This window comes from Marmota flaviventris, chromosome 2, assembly GCF_047511675.1.
Source record: "Marmota flaviventris isolate mMarFla1 chromosome 2, mMarFla1.hap1, whole genome shotgun sequence".
Classification (NCBI taxonomy): Eukaryota; Metazoa; Chordata; class Mammalia; order Rodentia; family Sciuridae; genus Marmota; species Marmota flaviventris.
The window spans coordinates 133,145,249-133,170,241 of record NC_092499.1 but is presented as its reverse complement, the minus strand read 5'-3'; the positions used below and the strand labels follow the sequence as shown (position 1 = coordinate 133,170,241).

General features: G+C 41.2%; 1 protein-coding gene across 1 annotated transcript in view; it reads right to left on the bottom strand.

Annotated features, from left to right (window-relative positions):
• Cfap161 (cilia and flagella associated protein 161) overlaps window positions 1–24,371 on the bottom strand; it is a 98,142-nt gene extending 73,771 nt beyond the window's left edge. Inside the window, exon 1 of the mRNA XM_071607345.1 lies at window positions 24,296–24,371. The gene's annotated coding sequence lies outside the window, so the exon portion shown is untranslated. The remainder of the gene's footprint in view (window positions 1–24,295) is intronic.
• Between the last annotated feature and the right edge of the window lie 622 nt (window positions 24,372–24,993).

The following is a 24,993-nucleotide window of genomic DNA, read 5'->3' as shown; positions in this document are numbered from 1 at the left end:
GCTCTTCTTCTCGGGATGCTGTCTCAATGTGGTTTTCTTGGGCAACTGGCTCTAGAGTTCTCCTCCTTCCTGACTGGCCCAACTTCCCGCATCCTCACCCTCTTCTCAACCTCAGCACACTGAAGAGCCACAGGACTCAGACCTAGACCTCTCCACCATCTGTATTCACCCCCTAGAGGAATTTGCCCAGTTCTAGGGTTCTGTAGACAATGAACTCATCCTCCCAGATGGACCACAAACATGTCTTTTCAGACTTCTGCAATCCCTGCTGCCATTCCCCCACTACTTTCCATTCTTCTCCTGGTAGCAAGAATGCTCCTTTCAAATCTAAGTCAGATCATGTCACTTATCTCCTCAAACTCAATAATGGCACCCAACTCAGTCTAAAAGACAAAGTCCTGTGGATGCTGGCCCATAGTAGGGGTGGGCATGGAGGAACTTTGGGCAAAGAGGAGGGAGGGAAGGGGCAGGAAAGATGGTGGAATGAGATGGACATCATTACCCTAGGTACATGTGGTGTAACTCTACTTTGTGTGCAACCAGAGAAATGAAAAGTTGTGCTCAATTTGTGTACAATGAATCAAAATGCATTCTTCTATCATGTATAACTTTTAGAAAAAAAATTTTTAAAAGACAAAGTCCTTATAATGGTCTATTCTCACCCTGGATACCTCTGCAACCTCCTCTCTTTTTACAAGTCCTTCTCTCACTCCAACATTCCAACTGTGTAACCTCAGGACCTTTACACTTGCTATGCCCCTCTGCCTAGAATCCTATACTCCTTAGTTCTCACACTTTTCAGCCTTTTGTTTCCTTCTGGTTTTGCTCAGATGTCACCTAGTTAAAAAGGCTTTCCAAAGTCTCTGTTTAAAATAATGCTTCCTCTGTCCCCATTCTCTAGTCCCTTAAACTGACTTCATTTTTTTCCTACTTAACATATCCCTTTTTATCTTAACATTTTATACTTGTTTGTTATGTTTCTCTCTGCCTCCATTCTAGAATGTAAAATCTGTCTGCTGGATCTGGACCCCCTGAAACCCTGGCCTGAGTGTATACTAGGTACTCAATAAATATTTGTGAGTGAACAATTTAATCAATTCATCTACATGTAAATAACTTCAGACAATATTTTTTTCAAGCTAGAGTACAGATAGGACCACATCAGGGTAAGCATGAGATAAAAAGCATTCCTAAGTTGTAAGTGAATGGAATCTGCAGCAGGTCCACAAAACGCTCCCAAACCTGGATCCCCAGTGGAAAGTGGAGGAAGAGAGGGCCATCCCTGGCAGTTTTCCTTGGAAGTCTCAGCCCTCTGAACAATTGCAGGAAGCACCTGAGTCTCTAGACAGTGAAGCACAAGACCACTTCAGTGGCTGCTGGCATGTGCTTCTCAGATCCCCCTTAAGGACTGAGCCCCCACCTCTTCTGCCAGACATACTGCCAATGACCAGCCTCTTTGAAAAGAGGCTCAGCTGAAGAAAGCCTCTGTGTCAGAGGCTTCACCCTATTAGGACAGCCCTCATGCAATGACTGTTAGACACAGAGGTGCAGGATAACTCTGAAGGGGCATCCCAGTGTTAGAGGACACTGTAGGGCATACTGGGGTTCCCTGAGGTTGTTTTATGGCTCAATTTCCCCCTTTGCCCATATGCTTCCTTCCTGCCTCCTCTACCAGTACAGATCCCAAGAGTATTCCCCAACAAATCTCCTGCTTACTAGTCTCCAGCTGAGAGACTACACCCAGGAAAATGACATGCAGGAACATCTGAGAGATGAGTGTGTAGGGCAAGATGGAGGAGGAGAGGCTGAAGGTCAGGGGACCAGGCAACACCAGGTGTTCATAGGGGAACGCAGAAAAATTGGACAGAGTCGTCCGTTGGACTCTCATCCAGCAATTAAATAAATTAGATATAGGTATCCAGAGGGTAAGTCTCAAAAACATGATTTGAGTTTTTTAAAAAAGGAAAATAAAAAAATATATAAAATATGGTAGGATTTCTTTATTTTTAAGAAAAATACAAAATAATATATGTTGTTTTTAGGAATATAAAATGAAATAAAAGTATAAAAGCAAGAGCCTGAATGGCATCCACAATTTTATCCTAGGATTTGTTCTAAGGAGAAAGAGAGAAAAATAGTGCTAAGAAAGAGCATAAAGGGAACTTCAATTATATTTTTAAAATATGACAGGATAATAACATCTATTAAATTTCAGCAGCAGAGACATGGGCAATTGTTCAGTGGGTTCTGCACTTTTCTGTCTTTAAATTTTTTCTAAAATCAGAAAAACAATATTTCAAACATTAAAAAATAAAATCACAAAATAATAAAAGTAACTAAATATTTAATAAATCTAAGACAAAGAACTTTCTAAGAATAAATGTGATGAAAATAAAAACCACCAAAAAAATCACTTTCATCTTAAAACAGTTCTGGTATAAAACCAAAAAAAAAATTCTAAATTTAATGATAAAACTACAATAAATGATAGATAATTAATATTCATAATAATAACTATCATAATAAAGATCTAAATAAGAAAATCAATAGTCTATTTAGTGAAAATCAATAGGCAAAAATAAAAGACTTATTCACAAAATAATAATAAACATATGCCATGGTTCGAGTGTGGGTTGGGTGTCTCCTAAGGGTCCATTGGGATTTGGTCTGCAAGGTGGCACTGTTGGGAAGAGGTGGAGCCTTTGGGAGGTGAAGCGTAGTACAGATCCTTATGTCATTAGGAGCATGACATATTCTCCTGGGATCCTCCATATTCCCTGTGCATACCCATCCTCTTTCTCTCTGCTCCAGTTCATTCCTACCCTGCTCCCATCACAATGTCTCCCTCACTATAAGCCAACCAATAGGGTCTTCCCTGTCCTAATGACATGGCTGCCCCCTGGGCCAGTTGTCCTTGGCAGAGTGATTTTAATTACCCTCCCTTTGCCTGGCACTATAAATTCTCAAGAAGAGCCACACCTAAGCGATTTAGATGTCAACTGCTAAGCATTCTTTCTTTAGACTTATAGAACACAGAACATCTGGTGACCTTCAGATAACAGCAGAATGTGTACCGCCCCTGTTTATTCTTTAGTCCTGTGCATCTACTAACACAAAGCACATAAGTTGCTGTGAAGTTTAACTTGCAGAAAAGTAATACAGTTTTTCTAAAGAATTGTAGAAACTAGCCCCAGGAGGTCAAGGGCAATTGTGACCAGTCCTGGCAGAGAAAAACAGAGGTTCGTGCCCTGCCCAGCATGCAATCTTCCTGCCCATTGGTCACTGCCCCTCTTTTCTCTCACTATAAAAGCCCTTTCACATATTTGAGTTCCCTAAAATGGTCATTTTGGGGGATAGCTTCATCTTCTCCTGGTGCCAACCCCAAATAAACCTGAGTTTCTTCCCACCAACTCTCAACTACAAAGTATTGGTTTCAAGCAGTGAGCAGATGGACTTGGATTCAGTAACATCCCAACCTGGACTTTGAATCTTCAAACTGTGAGGTGAAGAAACCTTTTCTCCTGATAAGTTATCTGCCTCACGTACCTCATTGTAATAACACCAAAATAATAATAATAAAAAAAATGTTTAAAAAAAATCAACCCACCACTAATCAAAGAAATACACATCAAGATATTTTTTAACCTATCAAATTGTCAAATCTTTTTTCTTAGGATAATATATAATTGGAAAGAATTAGACAGTTGAGTCAAAAAATGATAAAAAGAATTTATCTCTCATTAAGAGTAAGAGCATAGACTGGAGATATAGCTCAGTAGGTAGAATGCTTGCCTCACATGCACAAGGCCCTGGGTTCAATTCCCAGCAACACACACACACACACACACACACACACACACACAAAAGAGTAAGAGCATAAACTGGTTGAATCTTTCTGGAAAACAATCTGTCAATATATAAAAAGGAGCTGGGTGTGGTGGTACATTCATATAATCCCAGCTACTAGAGAAGTTGAGACAGGAGGACCTCAAGTTCAAGGCCAGCCTGGTGAGACCTTGTCTCAAAAAAAAAAAAAAAAATGAGGTGGTGCTGGGGATATGACTCAGTAGAAGAGCATCCCTGGATTGCTTCCCCAATACAAAAAAAAAAACCCTGCCCCCTGGGCCAGTTACATACCACCAATCACAAAGACTAAAACTAGTCCATTCTTCATTTCTATGAATCATTCACAAGAGAACAAAGGCATCAAACTAGACACAAAAAGATTTTTTAAAAAAAAAAAAAGGATAGGATGACCAACTTGTCCCTGTATGCCTGGGCCTTTTTGTTTAGCACAGAAAGACCCACATCTCTGTAAATCCTCTGTCCCAGGGAAACCAGGGCAGTTTTCTCTGTTTGTTTCCTCTAGGGAGGAAAAAAGATCCTCTGGAAATAACATAAAGCACCCTCTCTGATGCTCAGAAGGGCTTGTGCATCAATTAGACAAAGGCCTGGATATTAGGGGAATTTTAAAGAAGTCATTTTATTTAGCAGCTAGATGAAGATTCAATGCAAATATTTAAATACTGTTAAAAGCAAATAAAGCATTTCCATCAAACAGTCATGACTTCACAGTCTTCACGAATCAAAGAACTTTATATGAAATTCATTTTTATTTATTTATTTTATCCTCTAATAATTAAACTGATTATGTATTTTAATATTAAGAATAGCTATATTTCGGTTGTATAGCAGACCTCAGTTTTTATGATGGATACTAAGTTCTACAATTAATACTGTTTTCCTTTTCACATTGGTTACTAAAAGCCAAAGACCAAAATTTCATTCAAATCCTCAAGTAAAACAAATAAGAGAAATGAAATCTATTCTGAGCATTAACTTTGCCCATAGTTTTAATTTATTTTTTTCTTAGTCTTATTTTCCTTTCTTATTTATTTATTTTGGTACTAGGGATGGAACCCAGGGGCACTCAACCACTGACCTTAATCCCAGCCCTTTTTATATTTATTTATTTATTTATTTTATTTTATTTGAGACAGGGTCTCACTAAGTTGCCCAGGCTGGCCTTGAACTTGTGATCCTCCTATCTCAGTCTCCTGAGTTGCTGGAATTACAGGCATGCACCACCACACCTGGAGCCTTATTTTCTCTAATTTTTTTGATTTAGGAAAAAAGTTACATGATATTTATTCATGTGTTCTACAAATAATCATTGAACAAGCAGCACTTCAAGTGCTAGGGACAGAACAATGAATAAAACCAATTCCTTGCTCTCATGGAGCTGGCTTTCTAGTAAGGAAAGACAGGCAAAAAAAAAAAAAATGAAACGAAACAAAAGTACATTGGAAGGTGTTAGGTGTCGTGAGTTGAGAAAGTGAGAAGATGGAGACTGAGATACCAATAGCACACAGAAAGGCTGCCATTGTGGAAGGACGGCCTCTTAGGTCAGGGGACATTGGACTCAATGAATGAGGTGTGAGGATACCTGGGGGAAGATTGTACCAAGCAGAGGGAATAGCATGTGCAAAGGCCCTGAGGTGGTAGGTTGATGGTGTGTTCAGTGCTAAGAATGCAGTTTGGCTGCAGGGAAAGTAAGAGGGGAAAATGATGGGACCTGAGAGCAGAGAGATAGGGAAGTCAGACCAGGGAGGATATTGCAGATCCTGGAAAGGACTTCAGAGTTTTATTCTGAGGAGATGGGAGCTGTCAGTTTTGGAGATCATGATCTAACATATAAGAGACATCTGACAGCTATTTCAATAATGGACTGAGAGTGAGGGGAGAAGCAGGAAGACCAGAAAGGAGGCAACTGAATAGTCTTCCAGAACATGCAAACAGGATGGTAACAGTGGAAGCTGTCAACAGTGGTATGTTTGGCACATTTTGAAGGTAAGACCAGCAGGATGTGCTAAGGATTCAACAGCAGGTATAAACAACTCTGAAAAGCTGAAAATGACATTGATGGGGAGTAGCATGGCCTACTGCAATGGTCCTTGCAGCCATTTGGGGAATGGAGAAGACTGTCAGTGCTTGGCCTACCTCCTGGGAAGTCTGGCTTTATTCTGTGGTAGAACCCTACATTGTATTGTTTGAAAGCTTCTCCAGGAGACAGAACCACTGGGAGAGTACAAAAAGCACCGGTTACGAATCAGACCACCTGAGTGTGAATCTCTCCTCTGCCATTTCCTAGAATGTGACTTCAGGTAAGTTATTTAGGTTTTGTTGCTGTTGTGATTGATTGATTGGTACTGGGGATTGAACTCAGGGGCACTCCACCACTGAGCCACATCCCCAGTCCTATTTTGTATTTTATTTAGAGACAGAGTCTCACTGAGCTGCTAAGGCTGGCTTTGAACTCGTGATCCTCCTGCCTCAGCCTCCCAAGCTGCTGGGATTACAGGCGTGTGCTGCCGTTCCTGGCTGTTATTTAGGTCTTTAAGCCTAAGAGAAATATAAAAGCAACATAACTACTGTTAATAATTAAATATTTTTTTAAATGAGATAAGGTAGGAATCCATATAAACAATAAAGTGCGGCATGACACTTCACCTTCCTCAAATTGGACTCTCCTACTTTTAGAACTACTTTTAGTTCTCCTAGAATAACCTGAAACAATTCGCTTAGATTGAAATTCAGACCTCTAGATAGAATACTTCACTAAAAAAAGATTCAATTGTGTAAACGTACGCCTACTTGAGAAAGGACCCATGAGTCAGTCAGGGTGAAACAGGTGAGGCCATTTTGAATGATTTTGTGGCCACTGTGGCCAGAAAGTACACAAGAAACATGACTGTTTCCCTTTCAGTAGCCGTAGGTCCTTATGCCAGGAAGCCGCAGTTGGAAAGGACAGGCTATGGGAGAAACCTTTTGCCACTAACTGAAGGATATTTGTCAGGAACAGATGCCGCATCCCCACGTCCCACCCCAGTCACAGGCTTCTTGGTGGTGCTGGTGATCATATCAACAAATGGGCTGTTTCTGTCCTCAGGGCTTCAGATCTCTGGAAATATGGACTAAAAACACACAAAGCCAAGAAGGGCAGGCAGGGCAATCAAGGATGAGTGAACTTGAAGGCCCACTGGTCAATGATGAGGACCAGGAATGACCCCTGTGGGTGTTCATGATGGATTCGAGAAGCAGGTGAGTTCCTTTATGGCTCTTTCTACTCCCAGCACCCTGGCGCTACAGTCACATGGCACACTTTGAGGACCAGCCTCCTCTTTGAGGGGAGAGTTGAATGAATCATTTCTTCTCTCAAGCATCTACTTTAATAGCTGTATTTGTAAAAAAAATAAAATAAAAATAAAAATGAAATCCAAGCTCACCTAAAGCAAGAGGAGTCACACTGACTTTCTAATTTAGAGAATCTTTTCTAAAATCTTCCATGACAAAAAGCAATGTCTTTAGGTGTGGGACCAAGGTAATTATGTTAGCTTTGCGTCACTGTGACCAAAATACCTGAGCAGAACAACTTAGACGGGGGAAAGTTTGTTTGGTTCATGGTTTCAGAAGTCTCCGTCCATAGATAACTGAGTCCGTCGCTCTGGTCAAGGTGAGGCAGCGCATGGACAAAGAGCATAGCAGAGAAAAGCAGCTCACCTCACAGTGACAAAGAAGCCAAGGCCCGGGGAGTTTGCCCACAGGGAAAATGCACCCTTCCAGGGCAGCCCCCAGACACCCACCTCAGTTACCACCCGGCCACACCCACCCACCTACAGTTCCCACCCAGTCAGTCTGTTCAAGCTATGATGGACTGACGAGGTTACAGCTCTCCTCATTCACTCATTTCACCTCCAAACACCCCTGCAACAACAAAGAAGCTTTTGGGGGACACCTTAGATCCCAACCATAACAGTAAAAGATGTGCCCCCTGAGGATATCTTCATATCTTCAACAGTCAAGAGGGCCAAAGACGCCCCTAACCCGATGTAAATGAGCTTAGTAAAGAGCAGAATTCGTCCACTCAATGGCCAAGTGATTGAGAAAGGCAGGAATAGAACCAACTTCAGAAATCACTGGAATCCTCAGCCGTCTCTTTCTCTCATGGCGCCTCACGTTGGTTTAATTTCCTTCAGCTTTACTTTCACTACGTCCCACCGCCTGTATCCTCCCAGCACTCTGACGCTGAGAAAAGCAGGCTTCTCTCCCTGGGTTCCATTCGAAAACATCCCAGAGGAGGGCTGCAATTTCCCTGGCTTGGCACATGTGCTCATCCTTTCGGCCAGACGGTCAAGTTCTGTTACCATGAGACAAGGAAAGGCACTGAGCAGACAAAAGCAATAGACATCGACCACGATTCACCCCATTGCAGCTCCTGCTTTGTACTGCTTCCTGAAAAGGTGCTTCCCGAAGTGTACTTTCTAGCCACAGTGGCCACAAAATCACCCGAAATGGCCTCATCTGTTTCACCCTGACCGACTCATGGGTCTTTCTCAAGTAGGCGTACGTTTATACAATTGAATCTTTTTTTAGTGAAGTATTCTATCTAGAGATCTGAATTTTAATCTAAGTGAATTGTTTCAGGTTATTCTAGGAGAGCTAAAAGTCATTGCTGTCAATCACCGCACTAGTCAATGTACTTTCTCTGGTTCTTAGATATACCCGGGGAGAATCCTTACCATAAAAGTCATTTGTGATAATGTGCTGCCCACACTGACTTCCACAAACTTAGACTTCCTCAACCTCAGAAACCACTAACTTCCAAAAATGGTGACATGCTGGAACCATGAGCCATAACCCCCATACTCCTGCCCTGCTCCTCTGACTTCCAAGCTAGATGAATAGGAGGGAGAAGAAATCGGTAGATGGGGAAAAACTTGGGAATTCTCACTAATATTCTCCAATTTGGAGTGAAGTTGATGCAAGCAGTGATTGTGTAGCCCGGGGAAAATGTGCAAAAAAACAAAAACAAAAACCCTTGCCAACTCCAACTGACCACCCCAGGGACTGGGCAGTCACTGGAATGGGGAAAGAGGTCTCAGAGCTGTAACAACAGCCTCTAGGACTCAGAGCTGTGCTAGAGGAAGGTCAAAGAAGGGTCTCCCACACTCCCAGGAAAAAGATACACACCCTCCTACTTGTGGAGGAAGCCTGAAATGATCCAACAAACAACATTGCAGATTAGCGTTAGACCCAGACCTCAGGCAAGGCTGCCCTCAAACTCACTTTCCCCTCCCCACACTGTAGCGCTAGGTCACGGGAGGGCAAAGACCTGGGAAGCTCTTCTAAGAACACAGCTATTCAGGGAAGGCCACAGGCCCAGACAAGTTCAGAAAGGAAACAAATTCTGAAAACAGAAAAAGAGGGGCTTCTCATGAACACCAAGACCCAGTGTTTCCACAGGTGCATCTTCCAACCTTTCAAAAACATGTCCATTTGATGCCACTTAAACTATTTCAGTAATGAATATCTGAAAAGACCAGAATTGGAAAAGGACACTTAGAACAATTACAAGTTCAGAGGGTATCACAGACCAGTGACTAAAACATATGACACTGGTCAATTAAAAGTACATGAGTGTCAGTGTGCTGGTACATGCCTGTAATCCCAGCGGCTCAGGAGGCTGAGGCAGGAGGATCACAAGTTCAAAGCCAGCCTCAGCAACTTATCAAGACCCTAAGTAACTCAGTGAGACCCTGTCTGGGGATGTGGTTCAGTGGTTAAATGCCCCTGGGTTCAAACCCCAACACCAAAACAACAACAAAAAAAGTACATGAGTGTACATTTGTGAGTGGCAAGTGCTAGTGGCAATAGAAACCAGAGATAGTTCCAGAGAAATCACTACTTCTCCACTTGGATAGTTAGGTTCACTGAAACTAAATTTTTCAAAAAAAGTTGCAAACCTGGAAGTTTATATTTAATACTCCAACTGTAAAATGTCAATAAGACCCTCAAAATACAACTGAATGTGGCCCCCAATCCAATTGTTTCTGACCCTCTCCACTGAGGAATTATACCTTCAATATTGACCCAAAATCTTTTTTTAAGCCTGACATGGTGGTACACACCTGTAATCCCAGTGACTCGGAAGACTGAGGCAGGAGGATCTCAAGTTCAAAGCCAATCTCCGCAATGTAGTGAAACTCTTGTCTCAAAATAAAAAATAAAAAGGCTAAAAATGTAGATCAGTGGTATAACACTTCCAGGTTAAATCCTCAGTACTCACTTCCATCCCTACCCTGCCAAAAAAAACCCTCTTTTTCGAAAAACCAGCATATGAATTTTAGTAGTACATTTTAAAAAATAAAAATAACTAAGTGGGATTCTTCCTAGAATAAAAATTAATTCAATATTAAGAAATCTATTAATATGACATATTAGCAAATCAAAGGAAAGAATGCATAAGAATATCCCAATAGGTACTTTACAAATTCCAATATACATACTTAATTTTTAAAACAAACAAAATTAGCCCTTAACTGAGCAGAAAGTAGTAGATTTCCTAGACTGCTCAGAACTTTTGATTGCAAGAAATATAACTCAACCATCTTAAAGGGAAAAAAAAAAGAATTTATTGGCTCACATATCTGAAAAATCCAAGTGTATCTTTGCTTTAGACCTGGCTGGAAATCAAAATTTAAACAGGTCAGTACCGACGGGCTTGCCAAGATTTGTCTCTGCTTCTCTTTCCTGTTGGCCTCATTCTTCCTGACTGCAGATGGCCCTTCTCCTTATAGCTAAGAAAGATGACTGAGAGATGTTTGATTCATGCTTAAAACCTAAAAGTACTAAAGAAGAATAAAGATAACCTCTGCTTTCAGTCTTAGTGGTAATTTCAAGGTGGATTCTAATTGGTGCACACACACATTCTCTCTCCTGAGTAGAGAGAATTAAGTACCACTAGCTAGGTGTCATTAACTACTCTAGGAGTTCAAGGACTATTAGCATACAAACCACCTGAAATGAGTAGTGGGTGGTTTCTTAAAGAAATAGATGCCAAATAAGAGCAACAGTATGTCCTCTTTATTTATTCATTCATTGTTTATTTATTTTTGTCGTGCTGGGCGCCCAGGGCCTTGTGCTTGTGGAGGCAGGCACTCTACCAACTGAGCTATATCCCCAGCCCTCCTTTAATTTACATAGTAGGAGAAAATGTGTGTGTGTTTGTCAAAAAGAGTAATGACACAATATATGTAAGCAATGTTTATTTAACATTATTCTGGAAAAACTTCCTAATATGCTAGACCAGAGAATGAAGAATTATAAATGCTGGACAGATTTTTTTATATGCTGATGACATGAATATATAACTTGAAAGCATAAAATTTCAACTGAAAAAAAAAGTAGTCGAAACAATAAGAGAAATAAGACACTTAGAAGTATACTCAAACAAAGAAGTGTGACATTTGTACTGAAAACTACAAAACATCATTGGAAAAAAATTTAAAAGACCCAAATAAATGAAGACATCTCATATTCATGGATTGATGACAACATTGTTAAGACGGCAGGCAGTAAGTACTTCCCAGATTGATCTGCAGATTCAATGAACTTGCTATCAAAATCTTGATTGGTTTTGTTTTTTTGGGTTTTGTTTGTTTGTTGTAGAAACTAATAAGCAGATCCTAAAATTCATAAGAAAATGCAAGGAACTTGAAATAGAACAACTTTTAAAAAGAAAAACAAAATCAGAGGATTCATATGCCCTGATTTCAAGACTTACTACAAAACAATAGTATGATACTGGTGTAAAGAGACACATAGAGATCAATGGATAAAATCAAAAGTCCATAAAAAAACTCTCACATTTTGATATCAATTGATTTTCACCAAGGGTATCAAGATAATTTAATAGGGAAAGAACAGTCTTTTTTTAAAAAAAATGTTTCTGAAACAATTGATTATCTACATGCAAAAAAATCAAGTTGTATCTTACCTTACAATGTAATAAAAAATTAACTCATCCTGGATCAAAGACTCAAATTTAAGAACTGAAACTATAAAATTCATAGAAGAAAACATAGACATAAATCTTCATGAACTTTGATTGGATAATGGCTTCTTAAACATGATACCCAAAGCACATGCAATAAAAGAAAAAAAAGGTAAATTTAACTTTATCAAAACTTATAAATTTTGTGCTACAAGGGACATTACCAAAAAAGTGAAAAGTCAGTCTACAGAGTGGGAGAGAATATTTTTAAATCATATATCTGACAAAGGACTTTTATGTAGAGTACATAAAAATCTCAAGTTCAATAATAAATTGACAACTCAGTTAAAAACTTGACAGCTGGGAGCAGGGGTGCACACATGTCATCCTAGAGACTACAGAGCCTGAAGTAGGAGGATCACAAGTTCAAGGCCAACCTAAGACAAGCCCCTGCCTCAAAATGAAAAAGGCTGGAGGTGTAGCTCTGTGATAGAGCATGCTTAGGTTCAATCCCCAGTACCAAATTTAATTAATTAACTGATTAATTAAGAATAAATAAATCAAATAAGGTACACTGAATTTTATACTTTTAAAGGGTAAATTTTGTGGTGAGCTCTAACTAGAAAAATTAATTTATTTTTAAATAAGACAATTCTATAAGGTGTTACACAACTGATATGTAAAAAAAAAAAAAGTTTTTCTATTGAAATGGTAACTCAAAGCAAGGTCCATTTTTCATCCTTCAGATTGGCAGAGTGGCTAGCAAGGGTGACAGAACTTGGTACTCTCCTCACGACAAAGCAACGTCGATTCAACATTTTGGAGTGGTGTTTGGGCAATAGCTACCAACATTTCTTGAATTTGTGGAGCACTCAGGTGTTACAAAGCCAGAAACTTAGCCTACAGTTACTCTGACTGAAGAGCATCAAGATACATGCCCAAGAATGCTCACTGCAGTCTGCTGGTCATAGCAGAAAATAAGGGAGGAGTGAGACAAAACAAATAGAAACAAAGGATCTAGCAGCAAGAAACAGATTAAATAATTTACACTAAGAAATACTGGGGCGTGACACTGGCCAAATCGTATGGATATATTGTGTGCATGTACGAATACATAACAACAAATTCCACCACTGTGAACATAATGCACCAATAAAATATATGGAAAATAAATAAATAAACAAATAACTTAACACTACATCCTCTTCCTCCCTGATCCTGATTCCTCCAGCATCATCTCTGGCTGGAATTTTCCAGTAGCCTCTAAATGGTGTTCATGTGTCCTCTCTCATCTTCCCCACCTTGGCCAAGTTATTCCTCATTCTGAAGCCAGAGACATCTTTCCAACAGATTGTTTTAGATACACACACACACACAAACACACACAAATACTGCTTAATATGCCTTCAAAGTCTTTCCAGTGCTCCAAGAAAAAAACAAAACAAAACTTCTTATAATTGCCTATGAGGTACTGCCAGCTGCCACGGTTTGGCCTACCTGTCTCTCTTTTCTCGGGTCCAGATTCCAGTCTCAATTTTGCTTCTTCATACAATGTTACCTTACCTCAGGACCTTTGCACATGCTATATTAAATGTTTGTTTCTTATTCTTCTGTATGTGCTTTTTGTATGTGAGAGAACATATAAAGTCCTTTCTTTCTTTCTTTGTTTCTTTTTTTTACTTTTTACTTTACTATAATTAAAAATATACAGGATGCCATAAGCTACCTAAAAGCAACAACAATCCCATTATTCCTATTGCTTGCTTGCTTGGCCTTTCCCCAATGCAGTTACATTCTGACATGATCTTAAATTGTTTGTTGTCCAGATAGCTAACCCTACTGCCCTTATTTACTGACATTCAATACTTAGGGCTCCAGCCTAACAAGGGCTTTTCTTCTTTTCATTTTCAAAAGAAAAGAAACCCAGCTAGCAGATGCCTCTTTTGCAGGCCTTCTGGCCACCCCCACATATGTTATGAGCTGGAGGGAAAGACAAACTCAGCATTGTAGTCCAAGTCCCTCCATTTGAGCAATGCAGAGAATCTGCAGTCAGACTCCAAAACATGCAGCTTATCAGCTTATTGGTCTACAAAGCAAATTTTTTTTTGTAAATTATATTATGGTTTATTCTTAATAGTCTACCACCAAAAAAGGCATGAAGTAGGTACCAAATGTAGTCTAAATCCTGTGTATTGCTTATTGCTCTGAAGGATTGTCCTTGAATGGCAATAATTTGGACAGCCTTTTCAATATTATATATTAAAAAAAATTAACTGGTCACCAAATTCTAGCACCATGTTGAAATGGAAAAATAGTGACCTAGAACACCATTCTCTAGGGAATGTATACACAGAGAAAGATATTGGGGTGGGTTTTTTAAAATCATCCCTTCCCCCAAAGTCAGTACTTTTATTTTAAAGTTGTCTTAGTCCATTCATGCTGCTGTAATAAAATGCCATAAACTAGTGACTTATCAACATAAATTTCTTCCTCACAGTTCTGAAGGCTGGAAAATTCAAGATCAAGGTGCCAGAAAATTCAGTGGAGGGGTGTTTGTAGGACTTGGGTTATTTGCAGGTTTTTTGTGAACCCTGGGCTATGAGTTCAAAACCTCACTTGCACAGTGTGTTGCTTATTGCTCTGAAGGATTGTCCTCGGATGGCTCATTTAGGAAATGCTGGACTTAAGAGTTCACCAGGGCAGATATCTGGCAAGGTGCAACTTGAGAGACACATTCTGGAAGGTTTTTGCAACATATACTTGATTTGGAAAAATAAATAAATAACCCTGCCAAACAGTTCTCCAAGTGACCTTGCACCAACCCAGGTCTCTCCCCTTTCTCACTGACAGTTGTCAAGAGTAATTTTGAGGATGTGCTGAGAAGGCAACACCAGGAGATACAGAATTGCCATCCAGAGCAGCCTGAACTCGGCTCCAATCTCCCTCCAGAAACAGGATGGCGTCTTACTTCAGCCCAGCAACTCACATCGACCCAGTGTATGAAACCCAGGATGGGTTCCTTCCTCAAGTCCCACAGCTGTGGTGCAAGTGGAGCAGGTAGGGGCAGGCTGCAACAAATCCTAGGTTTCTATGTCCCTTTTACGTATCTCTAACGAATAAACCCATTTTACACAGCCTGTTGTCTACAAGTGTGTTCTGCCTCTCTGCATTAGGGAGCCAGTGCACCATGAACTTGCTTCACGCACCCTAGTTGCAACAGCATCATGGAAGCCAAGCATGGAAAGTTCTGGAAAGGCTAGGATGAGCCTCAGGCCCCAGTGATCCGGAGAGGCTTCCTGGTAAACAACACGTGATCTGCAAAAGAAGCCTCTCTCAGGAGAAGGAAGGGATGACGCCAGACTGCAGGAGAGGGGGAGAAGATAAGCAAAGGAATCAGGAAGTCAGTTTCTGCTGCTTCCCAGAAACTTGGCAATGAGGAGGAGGACTGTGACTTTACCCTAGAAGTGCAGCAAGGTGCCCAAAGCTTCAAGAGAAGGCAGGCCCATGCACATGGGGAAGCATGAGGGGAAGAGGGAGAAGGAAGGCAGAGGACAGGGGATCACAGGCCCAGGACAAATACTGGATCTGAGCCAGGGAAGGGGCTTCAAAGACAGAAGAACACATTTTCCTCTGCAAAGGTAAAAACTGAGGACTTGGAAACTGAGGTAGATGAGGCCTAGAAAGGATCAGACTGGAGGTCAAACACAAGTGGGCTTGCGCTCTGACTTGTCTGTTTCCAGGATGTGTGGATCTGGATAGATCATGGCAGACTGCAGTCATCTTCTTCACGTACACGCAGCTTTCCTTTTCTTTATGGACCTTCCCCACCCCACGCCCTGCCCCCGACAGGCTCTCTCTAAGTTGCCCAGGCTGGCCTGGAATTTGTCATCTTCCTGTCTCAGCTTCCCAAGTAGCTGGGATTATATGCATGCACCACCACATCCAGCTTCATATATAGGGTTGTTTTTCTGTTGAGGGCCACAGCCGAGTCGGGATGACGCATGGCATTTTTGCCAGAACGGAGTGGTTGAGAGGTGACGCCAACAAGCCACTGAGATGATAATGGTTATGTTAAGCTGTGTATATTAGACCCCTGCTGTCCGCCTCGGCCTGCTACTTTGGAGTTCTAACGGAGATTCCCGGAGAGTTCCCATTGGTTGGGGAAGTGCCGGAGGAGGGATTTCCGGTTGGTGGTTCTGAGAGGAGCCGCGTGGCGTTCGGGAGAGAGTGTGTGTAGAGTGCCGGTGAGAGTTTGGGAATAAAGAGTTGCTGTTTGAAGCTACAAGGCTTTGTGGCGCCTCGGTTATTTTGTGCCCAGCCAGACTGCGATATTTTTCCATATTTTTATTGGATATTATAATTGTACAAAATGGTGGAATTTGTTGTTACGCATTCATACACACACAATATTAACAATATAATTTGGCCAATATCATTCCCCAGTATTTCTCCTTTCCCTCCCTTCAGCCACCCCCCACCCTTGGTCCCTTTCCTTCACTCCACAGATCTCCATTCAATTTTCCTGAGATTCCCCACCATCACCACTACCACCTTTCTTCTTTTTCCTCTCTAGCTTTCACATATGAAAGAAATCAGAACACTTGACCTTCTGAGTTTGACTTATTTTGCTTAACATAATGTTCTCAAATTCCATCCATTTTCCTGCAAATGACATAATTTTGTTATTTTTATGGCTGGATAAAATGCCATTGTGTATATATACCACATTTTCGTTGTCCATTCATCCATTGAGAGACACCTAGCCTGGTTCCATTGTTTGGCCATTGGCTTCACATATAGTTCTAAATGGTATGCGGTAAGTATATGAACTTCAGTTCCCAGCTGCACGTGAAATAAGAGGTACAACCATCAGGTGATAGGCAGCATGCTGATTTGAGGACATAAAAAGGGAAGAGGTCAGAAGTAGTCATCCTGAGGCCCATGTGTGGAATAGCAAGAGCACCACAGCAACTTACGCGAATCACACCACTGCCCTGCACTCTGCTTTGGCTGTGTATCATCTGTCCCAAATTCACAATGATGCTTTTTGGTAATGGCTGCTATGCCCAATTGAAAGCTAAGAAGTCCAGGTGTACAGGCACACACCTATAATCCCAGCAATTTGGGGGAGTGAGGCAGGAGGATTGCAAATTCAAGGCCAACCTGGGCAACTTAGTGAGGCCTTGTCTCAAAATAAACATTTGAAAGGGGATTGGGGATAGAGCTCAGTGGCAAACCTCTGGGTTCAATTCCAGTACTACAAATAATTTAAAATTTAAAAATAAGGAGGTAGAGAAATCAACTCACTTGCTCAAGGTAACAATGACTATTGAGGATTGAGGTTTGGCATGGAAGACACATCTTCTGATCCAAACCCAATGCTGCCTCATGGAAGACACATCTTCTGATCCAAACCCAATGTTAGCAGAGAAGGACTGCTGCTAACCTTTGAACTTACAGGTGACCCACTCAAGAGTACTAGCTGAACTGACAGGTAATAGTGTCAGAATAGGCATGGCATGGTAGGAGGCAGGCCCAGACCAATGTGAGGAGAGGCAGAAAAAGTGAACTTTTGCATACAGTTTCAAATACAAGACAAGAGATCTGACCTTGCATCTCATACAATTCTGACTTTCTAGCACTAACACAGTACCTTGTAGGTGCACTGAAGACATGGCCTGTGGCTTCTAGATATGATGACAGGAACTTGAAACTGCAGTAAACGAGGCCCCAGGTCAGGGGTCTCAGGCCAAGCAGTGAGGTGTGCCTGACATCAAGATGAATCTCCTAACCAGGCACAGTAGCCCTCAATGTTCACTGTAGTCTGGCCCCTGCCCACTTCTCTAATTCATCCTCAATGTTTCTTATCTCCCAAGAAGCCCATCTGTGATTAAACAATTGTTTAACCATGCCAGACACAGAACACCTGTAATCTAAGCAACTCAGGAGGCTGAGACAGGAGGATCACAAATTCAAGGCCCCTGAGCAACTTAGTGAGACCTGATCTCAAAAAAATAAATAAATAAATAAAAAGAGACGGGGATCTGGCTCAGTGTTAGAGTGCCCCTGCCAATATATATATATATATATATATATATATATATATATATATATATATATATATATATATATATATTGTTGTTGTTGTTGTTTAACTGCATATAAAATTATAGAAGAACAAACAAGAACCCAGTATAACATTTAACTTTAGGGAATAAGAGTAGGCCCCAGGGACTGTAATGATGGTATGCAAATCTTTTTGTTTATACCAGTCTGTATTTTTAATTTTGAAAATTTTGCCATGATCATGTACTACTTTTAGAATTTATATAACAATTCAGTCTTCTTCTTAACTCTCTGTGATGAGTGGTCTTCCTCGTGGGCTTCACACTGGTGAACTTGACTCCTGCCCTCGGAAATGTGCCTGGGGCTGCCTCTCACCTGGGAGAGAACCCTGCCCCAGGAAAAGAAGGACTATGGCAGCTTAGGCCAGCTCTCCAAGCTTCAGGGGGGAAAAAAAAAGACACACTCCTAATGAGAGGCTTCTTTGCCCTTCTTTGTCTCCTCTTTATCAGATGTCAAGGGCCAAGACTAGGGTGTGGAAACCCGCCAAGGCAGAGTCTCCAAGAGAGGTCTGTGGCTCCATGGGGGCCTGGGCAGCTCTCCAGGGCCAGAGATCTACAGAGGGACTCAGATTCAAGCTCCTCACTGAAAATACAGGAAGCATGCCTGTCTTTGTCCTCTTTGCACAATTCTCCCTGAAAGAGGTGTAGCACCAACCCAGGCAACTCTGCCAGATGCCTCCTTGGGTCCCTGTTACATGCCCTCCCCCCATCCCCATCCTTCTCTCTCCCCAGGAGGCTGACTTGTGTACCCTGCATCAATCTGTTCCCTGGCTGGCCCTCTGGCCTCCCTGGGTGTGGCCTATGGGAAATCCCAGCAAGAGGGAGGAAGGAAAGTGAGTCCAGGACATCATTTCTGCAGACGTCAGCTTGCTGGCAGGAGCTGTGTTCCTTGACCAAAACGCGAGGCCTTTTCAGAGCATCTTCTACACAAGACCCCCTCCCTCCAAGTTTCCATTTCTGCTCCCTCCCTTGTCCCCCTAAGCTGTACAAGCCCCAGAGGACTCCCTAATGCCCGAATCTTTGTATTTGCTCCCTTTAGGAAATTCTCCTCTAATTATCCAGGTGTGAGCATGCCATTTGTTGCCAACAGGAACCCCACTTGATAAAGTATTTATCTACAAAAATATCTGGAGGAGTGTTTAGTCTCTGGATTTTATGTAAAAGGCCAAAACGTGTGTGTGAAAATGGTGAAGCCCACACCATGGACTGAAAACTACAGAAAATGTATGTGCATGCTACTGGGGCTTGGAACCAAAGTGTCTCCCAAGACCCACATGTTGAAGGCGTGGTCTCCAGCCACAGCACCAAGCCTTTCACACAATGGAAGGTGACAGAAACTTTTAAAATGTGGGGCCTAAAGGGAGGTCTTGGGGCTTTCGCAGCGTGCCCTTGGGGGGGATATGGGACCCCTTATCTTTCTTCTCTTTTGTTTCCTGTTTCCTAAGTAGTCTTGCTCTGCCATGTGCTCTCACTGTGAAGTGCTGTCTCACCACAGGCCTAAAAGCCATGAGACCAACCAAGCATGGACTGAAACCTCCACATCCGTGAGCCCAAATAGACCTTTTCTCTTTATAAGGTGATTATCTCTGGCATTCTTCATGGCAATGGAAAGCTGACTAACACACCTCCAATATCCAGCCATCAGCCAAACTTCTCTAAGACACTGATGTGAATCTGTAGCCATGTGGTAAGAGGCATGATGACCAGTCCATGTGGCTGCCTGCGTGTCCTACACCATCCCTGTGCAGGAAGATCTGGGACATCCTTTTCTTGCTGTGGGATATCTATGGACTTTCAAGTGAATTGATTTCTACAAGGCCTATGTCCTTACAACCTAAAGGAATGCCAGCAATACCAGAAACAGGCTGTAGAGACAGGTGGATACTTTAACCTTCTTCTGACAGGCTGACATTCTACCAGGTAAGTGTTAATCACTGCCCCCACGCAAGTACTTCTTAGTTTCCTAATTAAATATCTCTGCCTGGAGCTGATCAAAGGAAGCCCAGAGCCAGAACATGCTCTATCACTTCTTGCCTAACCTGATGCGGGGAGAAAGAAGCCGATCTAAATTTTCTCTAGAAGATGGAAGTTCCTACAAGCTTTTTCTGTTAGAAATCCACAGAGTTCTGCTGCCATGCAAGCAAGCACCTGACCCCATTTAAGACATTTTCTAAGACAGCATTAGGAGAAAAGGATTCAAAGTGTTCATCTTTGAAGAACAAAATTATGTCCTTTGCAGGAAAATGGATGGAACAGGAGACGTGACATAAGCTACTACACTGGCTCCAGATTCTCACCAGCACCTCAGGATGGAGAACTTTAGGTGATGTTTGGATATATAGGAGATATATTAGTCATGATTCCTTCACTATAACAAATACCAGAGAAAATCATGCTAAGTGAAATTAAACCAGGCTCAGAAAGTCAAGGATCAAATTTTTTTCTGTCATATGCAGAAGCTAAAGAGAAAGAAAAGGGGGCCTCATCAAAATGGAGGAAAGTAGAGAAAAGGAGATAAGGGAGAGAAGAGGGGAAGGTACAGAGAGGAGCAGGAAAATGAAATAGACCAATCAATGTTATGTGCATGTACAAACACATGAAAACAAATCCCACTATTATGCATAATTATAATATACCAATTAAATATTTTTTTAAAAAAAATCAGACATAATAACATTTAATAAGGAAAAAAAATCATGCTATATTGCTAAGGTTAAAAATCATGTTTGAATGAAGTGTTAGTCATAAAGAATGACTTTATGACATTTCCCAGTAAATCGATGGATCTGGTGACTATTATGCTAAATGAAATAAGCCAGTCCCCAAAAAACCAAAGGTCGAGCATTTTTGCTAATATGTGAATGCTTATCCACAATAAGGGGGATGGGGCAAAAAATAGAAATTCAGTGGAGTAGATAAAGGGGAATGAAGGGAAGGGGAAGAGGATGAGAAAAGGAAAGACAGTGGAATGAATCTGACATAACTTTCCTATGTATATATGTGAATATGCCAAATGAATCTCACCATCATGTACATCCACAAGAAATTAATTTTTAAAAAATAACTGTGTAAATGGCAAAAAGATCAATAGAAGGAAGGGAGCAGGGGGTGGGGAGAGTGAAGGGGAAGGAGAGATACTGGCTCTGAATTAGAACAAGTTATATGCCATGCTTTTATAATTATTTCAAAATGGATTCTACGTCATGTATAGTTTAAAAGAACAAATAAAAATTTAAATTAAAAAAAAGAAAAGAAAAAATTATGATTGAAGAAAATTATCTATCTATGCTGGTATGAAACAATAGTTTGAAAGCACAGGTACCCAAAGGTCAAATTAGCAATGGTAATCACTAAATTATAGAATTATGAGTAATTTTTTAAAACCATGACCTTGTTTCTCATGTTTTCTGGACTAGCAGGTATGACTTTTGAGTTACCATAAAAAATAAATTTGGGTTTAAGAAATGTTCATGGGAATAGTGCTAAAAATTAAGAAAATATGAAATCTAACCTGGCTTTGCCACTGTCCTAATTTGCATCTTTGGAGAAAGTGTTTCTTCTTGAGGCCCAGTGTATCTTTTTTTATTATTCTAATTTGATATATATGACAGCAGACTGCAATTCAATTCATATTACAAACAGAGCACAATTTTTCCTGTCTCTGGTTGTACACAAAGTAGAATCACACCATTTGTGTTTTCATACATAGGGTAATGATGTCCATCTCTTCCACTATCTTTCCTACCTCCATGCTCCCTTCATTCCCCTCCTTCCCCTTTGTCCTATCTAGAGTTTATCTATTCCTCCCATGCTCTACCACATCCCCATTATGAATCCACATCCTTATATAAGAGAAGACATTTGGCATTTGGTTTTATGGGATTGGCTAACTTCACTTAGCATTATATTCTCCAACTCCATCCATTTACCTGCAAATGCCATGATTTTATTCTCTTTTAATGCTGACTAACATTCCACTGTGTGTGTGTGTGTGTGTGTGTATTTTCTTTATTGTGCTGCTATAAACATCGATGTGGCTGTGTCCCTGTAGAACGCTGTTTTTAAGTCCTTTGGATATAGACTGAGGATAGCTGGGACAAATGGTGGTTTCATTCCCAGTTTTCCAGGGAATCTCTATACTGCTTTCCAGATTGGCTGCACCAATTTGCAGTCCCACCAGCAATGTAAGAGTGTCAGTGCACCTTTTTGTAATAAGAATGTCTCTTAATTCTCCCAGATTAATTCAAATATCTAGATTCTTCTCTTTTAAGAGTCTTGAGTATGTAGCATCATCTGTCTGGGTACTCTCACCCTGTTCCTAAATAGTGGAATGGACAAATGGTCAGGCAAAACAATTTCATGGTCATTTTTCCCCACAGACAAAATCAGTCTGAGGGGAGCAACTGTGAATCAGTCCCATAGACTTTTCATGGCCCCAACATCTGTTCATTCCTGGTTGTCAAATTGCATCTTTCAGAGAAAACTGTGAATCTTTATTTTTTTAACATCAAGTTCTTTTACTGTCAAAGCTGCCTATGAATTATATTCAGACAAGGGTACGAATTACTCATGGTGTCTCTGTGTTCTGTGCAAATGTGGAGAAACCATCACAGGGGAGTCTGTGACACAGGCTCTGGATCTGCCGTGGCAAAGGAGAAAGATGAGGTTCATCTGCCCAGTGCAGAAAGCATTGCATCACTACCGGCTGCACAGCCAGGCCCTGCAGGACGAGGATGGGCGAATTCGCCTCCTTTCACAGGAAATGGGTGAAGCCCGGCTTGAAATTATTACTCAGACGTTTTGTGCTGTGAAGGAAATGTCTTCCGATAGCACAAAGCCATTGGTTTCCTGTTGTGAACTGAGAATTTCTGGCTTGCCCAAAAATGGACAGGAAGGGAAAGGGTGGTTGTCCCCTTGGAAGACGTTGTTTAATGAAAACGCCGTTCAAGGGCTTCCAGGACACTCCAAATGGCCAGAAGGGAGGATGGAGGTTGGGGAGAGGTCACAGTAGTAAGGGAGTCCACGTGAAAAATAAGGGTGTGGAGAGACTAGCTGTGTGACACGTGAGTTGCACAAACATTTGTTGAGCAATTCTGTGTGCTGAGCACCGTGCTATGTGCCAGGTGTGCCAGACAGCCTTCTTCCTCCAAATGACAGTGGTGGAAACTGGCACAAAAACAATATTTGAGTAAGATGATAAGGCTAAGATGGAGCTATGCCAGTTTTTGTCTGGTTAGTTTTTGTCTGTTTCCACTTACTTATAATGAAGGTAGGGATCAGAAGTGGAATTTATGATTTCCAAGACACTAGTAATAAATATTAAGCACTATGTTCCAAGTGCTTTTTCTCATCTGACTTCACAATAACCTTGTGTTAGTCAGCTTCGTGTTGCTGTGACCGAAATACCTGACAAGAACAATTTAGAAGAACAATTTAAAGGAGGAAAAAACTATTTTGGCTACAGTTTCAGAGGTTCAATTCATGGTCAGGTGACTCCATTGCTCTGGACCTAAGGTGAAGCAGAACATCATGGTAGAAGGGCATGGCAAGAAAACCTGCTCAGTTCATAGCAGCCAGGAAAGGAGAGGCAGGGTGGGGAGAGAGGGAGGGAGGGAGGGGGAGAGAGAGAGAGAGAAAGCATAAGGAGCCAGAAACAAAATATAATCCTCAAGGGCATGCACTCAATAACTTACTTTCTCCAGCCACACCCTTCCTGCCTACAGTTACCACTCTGTTGTCCATTCAAATTATTAATCTATCAAATGATGAGGTCACCTGATGTCTGGGATGCTCTTCTCATAATCTACAGGCAGTTCTCATCTTCCCTCTGAACATCATTGCTTTGGATACAATGTTTCCAACACAGGAGCTTTGGGGGACCCTTTAGATTCCAGCTATAACCAACCCTATGAAATAGTCCTATTTCATAGGACTCATAAAATTTGGGGGGGAAAAAAGATAAATTACTGAAATTACTATCCATAAATCACAGAGTCAGATCCTAGCATCCCTTTTTCCATCCCTCCTCTTCATTCCAGAAACTTCCTTCTCCAATATATTTGACAGGGTCTACTCTAATCCCTGAGTGTGGTCCTAAGTCATCCTGCCTCCATCCGCATTACTGTCCTCACCACTGGTCTAGCCTCAGCAAGATGAGGATGAACTAAGTCCATGCAATATTGTATGGTCATGCACACCAGGAGGGGGACATGGAAAAGACTAATCTTCCTTAGAGAACTTTCTCATTGGCCACCACCTCAAAAGGCTGCAGACAAGTGATTCATTTCACTAAAGAGTTTGGGTAACTAAAGGGAAAGAAGAAATTATCATTACTCACAAATTAAGAATGTTTGGGGGCTGGGGATGTGGCTCAAGTGGTAGTGCGCTCGCCTGGCATGCGCGCAGCACTGGGTTCGATCCTCAGCATCACATACAAACAGAGATGTTGTGTCCTCCGAAAACTAAAAAAAAAATAAAATTAAAATATTAAAATTCTCTCTCTCTTAAAAAACAAAACAAAACATTGCTTTCTCACAGCATGACAACATTTAAAAAAAAAAAAGAATGTTCGGGCTGGGATTGTGGCTCAGTGGTAGAGCGCTCACCTAGCACGGGCGGGACCCGGGTTCAATTCTCAGCACCACATAAAAATAAAGGCATTGTGTTGTGTCCATCTACAAAAAAAAAAAAAAACAGATTCTCTCTCTCTCTCTCTCTCTCTCTCTCTCTCTCTCTCTCTCCTTAAAAAAAAAAAAAGAATGTTCACACCATCCAAAAAAAATTAATAATAATAATCTCTTTCAAGAAGTAAAAAACTATTAGAGGATGAAGGTTTACAGGCACACTCCAGTTTCTGGCTTGCTCTTCCTTTTCCTTTTCCAGGTTTTCCCCCTCTCTTTCTCCTTCTGTATCTAGTTCTCATTTGCTACTCATGAGGATTGTGGGCTTGTCCTATGATCTGTTCTCCCATCTCCCATACCAGCAAGACAGAGAAAGGCAGAGCATGAACCTGCTACTCTACATTACAGAACAAGT